Source organism: Silene latifolia, chromosome X (genome assembly GCF_048544455.1).
Source record: "Silene latifolia isolate original U9 population chromosome X, ASM4854445v1, whole genome shotgun sequence".
Taxonomy (NCBI): Eukaryota; Viridiplantae; Streptophyta; class Magnoliopsida; order Caryophyllales; family Caryophyllaceae; genus Silene; species Silene latifolia.
In genome coordinates this window covers 193,024,088-193,031,014 of record NC_133537.1, presented here as the reverse complement: position 1 = coordinate 193,031,014, position 6,927 = coordinate 193,024,088, and the positions used below count along the sequence as shown (strand labels likewise).

Genomic DNA, 6,927 nt, shown 5'->3' with positions numbered 1-6,927 from the left:
AACCTCATTATCTCCCACCACGTCCCTAGATGCACCCGGAAATAAGACTTCTCTATCCGCCCAACTAGGCAAAGGACAAGATGGATCAAGGAGTCCTTGCCTAGTTAGATGTAGGAGGGGTGGATATTGAGCCAAATACGCATTTTTCCGATCTTCATGGGCTTGCTTGTGCATTGCTTGCATAAGAAGAGTCACATAGTCTTTCCCAATTTCAATTCCTTCCGGCTTGAACTCTTCATACTCAAAGGGGTAAGGTGGTATGATAATGGAAGAGGAGGGGTTTCAAGATCACCCTTTTGTTGTTGAATGATATACTCGGCTTCTTCGGAAAGGGGAAGTAGATAATTGGTCCGGTGGACACTTAGGCGACAAATCTTCGAGGGCAAGGTGAACGATCTAGCTTCACTAGTTAGCCATCCATATTTAGTGTCAAGGGGGTTATGGGCAACCCACTTGAACTTGTTAATCATAATGTGCATATCAATAAGATGGCCACCTTCCTTTGCTTTGTACTTCTTATCCTTATTGAAATTAGGATCAAAGTGCTTAGCTAGAACCGTGACTAGCCCGCCATTGACAATAACGGTCGTGCCCTTCTTCCCATTATCAACATTAAGCCATCTATCAACCAATAGCCTCAAAGAATTGTAAGGCTTGGTGTGAATTCTTCCGATATTCAAAGCCGATTCAAGGAGAATAAAATCGAGTCTTGTGAAATGATTGGTGTCTTTCCTAGCAATTATGGTATTTCCCACGACCTTGTGCCATACTCTTATGCCCGGATGATGGACCAAAAGAGCACGACAAGCATGAAAATCCTCAAATTTCTTCCCGGAGATTGCCTCCCAAAGAGGTTCGGGGTCATACTTTCCATAACTCTTGAAATAGCTTTCTTCATCACTAAGACCCAAAATTTCACCCAATTCCTTAAAGGTAATGCGTCTACTAACATTAGCTAGACGAAACTCGATATTTTCCCTATTCTCAACTTTGGTGACTTTCAAAGAACTTAAAAATTCCAAGACAAGGGAGGGGTATGTCAATTCCTTTGTTTCAAACAATTTCTCCAACCCCATGGCTTTGAAAAAGGCTTTTGTTTGTTCAAGAACACCCAATTTTTCCAAGGCATCTTTACATATGAATTTGGTGGATTGTAATGACTTCATAGCAAACTTGACAAAGGTATTTCTATGAGTATCGGAAATAAAAGTTACCTCCGGATAATGCAAAAGTTGATTAAGTACCGGAGTAGAGGATGTTGATGGTCCCATAGAAGGTTGTTGTTGTTGTTGTACTTCTAAGTTTGGTGTTGCCACCACCATAGCCAAAGCTTTCTTTGTTTGAAGAGCCTTTTACCTTTGTGAGAGTGCCTTAGCCTTTGGTGCCTTGGTTGCCTTTGTTGCACCCTTAGTCCTTGCCATTGATGAGCTTAACCAAGAAAAGAATGAAAAATCTTCAATATGTAGGATGCCCAAATCGATTTGAAGGTGAAAGGCTTTGCCTTTATGAAAACAAAAATCGACTCAAAGGTTGAAGATTTTGTTCTTGGTTTTGATTTTTGTTGAAGAAGGAGTGATTAAATTGTTGTGGGAAAGATGATTTGATTTGTTTTTGTTGAATGTTGTTGAGGGTTTTTGTTTTTATGATGGAGAGGATGAGGGTTTTGATGTTGTGGGTAGTGTTTATGAATGAATGAGTGAATAAATGAAGGTGGGAGGGGTTATAAAGGGGCCGAAATTTTCGAAACTGCAGGGGCAATCCGTGCGGATTAGGTACAATCCGGGCGGATTCTGCTTCTTCAATCTTTGCGAAATCTCGCCTAAAGACGGGCGGATTTGGTACAATCCGCACGGATTCTCTGAACACGGGACGGGCGGATTTCTTCAAAGACGGACGGATTTCAGTCCAGAGATTTTTGCTTGTTTTCCTCAGCTGCAAAGACGGGCGTCTTTTTTACAAGACGGCCGGATTCTTCAAGACGGGCGGATTTTTTAGAATCCGCTCGGATTCTTTAACAGTGGGAAAATTTCAAATTTCAGCTCAGTTCAGGACGGGCGTCTTTTGTGTAAGACGCTCGGATTGCATAAGACGGGCGGATTCTTGGGAATCCGCTCGGATTCTGGTCCTTTGTACCCGGATTCATTCCATTCGTGCACAATGCATTTCCCTTTACCATTCTTCCATTCTTCTTCATTTCTTGTGTTCTTCGTTGTGGGGGCATTACTAAGGCATGGATAGCCTAGGCAATTCCCATCCCCACACTAAGGTAAAGCACTACACATCAATTGAAGTCGTTAGTCCCTCCCTCACTTCTCTCTTACATGACAATTATTTTGATCAAAGTAAATAAAAATCCAAAAATGACAAAAATGCAATACAAGAATTGAAATGTAAGTTAGGGAGTTAGAAATATTTACAAGTGGTGGTTTAGGGAGGACTCCACCAAACTCTCATTCTTGATGAGATGTCAAGGGGGCATGTTCAAGGTGTTGTTGATGTTGCTCAACACCTTGAAAAAGTAATCAAAAGCTTGTTCATTATTATGGTAGAGGTCCTCAATAGACCGTGCCCCTTGTTGTTGATCATGATCGATGGCATGCCCAATGTAGGGATTAAAAATCCCTTCAAACTCGTCGTCCCAAAGACCACAAACTTCATTGAGTTGATCATTGAAAATCTCTTGCTTAGATGGAGACAACTCTCCCAATTTCTTCTCTTGGCCAATGAGGCCATCCTCTTCTTCCTTGGTTGATTTTGATGAGCTTTGCAAGCTCTCCTTGTCACAATTCACTTGCTCTTTGAATGGAGCATCTTCAATTTTCTTCCTCCATTGGAGTTCCGATCTCTTCCTTTCATCTTTTCGGCTATAGTGATCAATCATGAAACATGGCTCATGCAAACGGGGAGCTCTCATGGTCTTGTCAAGATTAAAAGTTATGCTTTCATCTCCCACTTCTAGAGTGAGCTCTCCATGTTTCACATCAATCACCGCACCGGCGGTGTGTAGGAAAGGTCTTCCTAGGATAATTGGAATGTTGGAATCTTCCTCCATATCAACAATGACAAAGTCCACCGGGATGAAAAACTTCCCAATTCGCACGGGGACATCTTCCCATATCCCTAATGGTGTCTTCGTCGATCTATCGGCCATTTGAAGTGTGATGTTGGTGCATTTAAGCTCTCCCATTCCTAACCTTTTACTTACCGAGTACGGCATGACACTCACACTAGCCCCTAGATCACATAAGGCTTTGTTGATCGTCGTGTCGCCAATGGTACACGGTATTGAGAAGCTTCCCGGATCCTTTAACTTTGGAGGTGAACTCCCTTGAAGTATTGCACTACTCACCTTAGTGAAGGCGATATCTCAAGTTTCCGGATCGACTTCTTCTTTGTGAGGATATCTTTCATGTACTTTGCATAGGCCGGAACGTGGTTGATTAATTCCGTGAAAGGAATTGAGACTTCTAAATTTTTCACAATTTCCATGAACTTTCCAAGTTGATCATCAAATTTGGGCTTGGCTTGACGACTTGGAAAAGGAAGTCTAATCACAATGGGCTCCTTCTCTTTGGCCTTGTCTTCATTTTTCTTCGAACTTTCTTCTTTTGATGATTCTCCATCTTTGGAGTTTTGCACAATTTCTTCCTTTTCACTAGCTTCCACAACTTCATCCTCAACTTGCCTCTTCGGTGCTTCATACCTTGTACCACTTCTCAAGTGAATGGCACTAACCGTTTCATGTCTAGGGGGATTACTTTGAGGTGGTAATTGCCCCTTTTGTCTTTGTGAGCTTGAAGATGCTAGTTGAGTCAATTGTGTTTCCAACATCTTGGTGTGAGCTAGAATGTTGTTGATGGTGGTTTCTTTTGCTTGGCTATCTTTTTTCATTTGGGTGAAAAATTCTTGTTGATTCTTTTGCATTTGGAGGACCGCTTTTTGGACATCAAAGCCTTGGTCATTTTGGTGATTGTATGGATTTTGATTTTGGTAACCTTGGTTTTGATTGTAAAAGGGTCTTTGATTTTGGTTTCTCATGGGTGGTGGAGTGTATGTTGTTTGAGGGTTTTGAACATTTTGGCTTTTGTATGAGAGATTTGGATGGAACTTGGTGTTTTCATTGTAAAAATTTGAATAAGGGGTACCACTTTTGTAAGCTTGGAAAGCATTAACTTGTTCGGTTGTTCCCCTACACTCACTTGGGTCATGACCCAAAGTTCCACAATTCTCACATATCCCACTTGGGATTGATGAGGATGCCGTCATGGCATTGACATGATGCTTCGATGATTTTGAGTTTTCCTCAAGTCTAGCCATAGCTTGTTCAAACTTCAAGTTGACTGTGTCAATGTGAGCACTAAGTTGAGCACCCAATTGAGTAACGGAGTCCACTTCATACTTTCCTCCTCTAGTAGCCTTGCGAGGTCTACTATATTGTGAATTATGGACCGCCATTTCCTCAATCTTGTTCCATGTTTGATTGTCATCAACTTCGGTGAACATTCCATTTGATCCCATATTGAGAATGTTCCTAGAATCTTCATATAAACCATTCCAAAATTGTTGCACCAAAAACCATTCGCTAAGTCCATGGTGAGGACATGAGCGACAAATTCCTTTGAACCGCTCCCAAGCTTCATACAAAGACTCTTCATCCCTTTGCTTAAAACCCGTAATTTGATCTCTTAGCATGTTGGTCTTTTCCGGTGGGTAGAATTTTTTGTAGAAAGCTAGAGCCAACTTCTTCCAAGAATCTATTCCAAGGGTGGCCTTATCAAGGCCCTTCAACCATTGCTTTGCGGTGCCGATTAAGGAAAAAGGAAATAAGACCCATCTAATTTGGTCTTGAGTCACGCCCGTTTGAGAGATAGCATCACAATAATCGCAAAAGGTTTCCATATGAGAATGAGGGTCCTCACTAGGCATTCCCCCGAATTGGCTCCTCTCAACTAGTTGGATGAAGGCGGACTTGGCAATAAAATTACCGGTGAGATGTTGCGGTGTAGGAGTACCATTTGGTAGATTCTCCTCGGTGGGTACGAAGTGTGACAAGAATTTTGGCATTGTAGGTGGATTTTGTAGGGTATTGTGTAATGGGTTTTCTTCTCCTTCTATTGCGAAAGGATTGACAAACTCACTAGTGGGTTGAACAACTTCACCAACACCTCTCAAATTCCTCCTAACAAGTCTCTTATTATTCGTCAAGGTTCTTTCGATTTCACGGTCAAAAGGTAACAAATCACTTTGTAACCTTCTAGACATGCAAAATATCAAACAACTCAAAAACAATTAGAACAAACCTTGAGGATTTTTACTTCCTCAAGGCGAAGAAAGACACAACTAATAACAAAAAGGAAATCTAAATCAAACAAACACCGTCCCCGGCAACGGCGCCATTTTTGATCGCATCCCGTTTAGTATTCACAAATAGATAGATGTGGTCGTTGATCACGGTCGAATCAAAACACAATTTATAGCTTAACAAGCAACTCTACAATTAGTAAAGAGGCTAGTAAAGGTCGGATCCCAAGGGACGGGAGTTGAAATGAGATTTCTATTGTAACTAGTGGTGTCTAAGGGGTGTCACAAATTGGGTTGATGTAGAAGGTTACTAAACTAGAATAACAATGAAAATAAACAAGCAAGATGAATTAAAGGGGTGTAAACAATTGATTAAAGGCACTAGGGTGTCATGGGATCATAGGGGAATCATGGGATATAATCATACAAACATGTTCTCAAATTATAAGCAAGCAATTATTGTTGTGATGGATTGAGTTGGGTTATATCTTACAATCCTAGGAAAGTTTGGGTCCCGGAGCCGAATCGATTAGATTGTACAACACCTACAAGTCGACTTAATCTTCCCTACTCAACAACATGCATGGTCTAATGAGACTCGAGTTGGGTTATGTCTTACAAGTCTCATTGAAAAGATAGGAGATGATAGTAAATGCAAGGATTCATAGGCTTAGCATTTCATCAAATATAACATGTGCATGAGTTGAGATCAAAACAAGCAAGCAAATAAGATATGAAAGCATATTAATTTAAGCATGAATCATTCCCCATGTTGGTTTCCCTAATCACCCATTAACCCTAGCTAAGAGACTACTCACTCATTATCATGTTGATCATGCTAGCAAGGTTGTCAATCATACTAACAATATGAAACATGATGAATAAATGAAAGTAATTAACAATAATTAAAAAGGGATTAAGAGATTATACCTACTAATGATTCCAATAATAAAGCAAGAATAATAGAAGTACTTGAATGCTAGATTGAGAGGTTGTCAATTTCCCAATAATAACCCAAATAATCTTCAATTACCCAAAATAAAGGATGAACAAAAGAGAGATTAAAGAACTAAAACTTGGATTAAAACTTGATTAATACTTGATTACAATATTGAAGAGAGATTTGATTGATATTAACTACACTAATTATTGATAAGAAGAACATGCTCCTCTAATTAGACTAATTGGGTATTTATAGTGAAAATTAGGGAGGATGCATTAGGGTTAACTAAGGGCTAAACTAGTAATTACGCTTTTTAAGTAGAGCAAGGAGAAGCCGGTATTTTTGGAGAGAAGGGCTTCTCTTTTCGTAGCTTGAAGAAGACAACCCGCGCTGTGAAGGAATCCGGGCGGATTAGGGTCGGGACGGCCGGATTTGGTCGAAGGAATCCGAGCGGATTCTGGGAATCCGGGCGGATTGCTTAGGGGAATCCGAGCGGATTCCAGTTTGGGACGCTCGGATTGTGGCTAGGTGGGACGGGCGGATTGCTGACAATCCGCTCGGATTGTCAGTCAGCGTGATACTTCTTCTTTTTCTTCCCTTTTCTTCATAAATTCCTTGGGGATTTCCTTGGGGACTCAAGGATCCTTTCTCAACATTGCTCTTCTAATATGATATGTACAAAG

General features: G+C 40.8%; 1 non-coding gene across 1 annotated transcript; it reads left to right on the top strand.

Annotated features, from left to right (window-relative positions):
• The first annotated feature begins 4,585 nt into the window (after positions 1-4,585).
• On the top strand, positions 4,586-4,692 carry LOC141625905 (small nucleolar RNA R71). Its single transcript, XR_012535649.1, has one exon. It is a non-coding gene; the product is annotated as a small nucleolar RNA R71 (small nucleolar RNA).
• Positions 4,693-6,927: the final 2,235 nt, after the last annotated feature.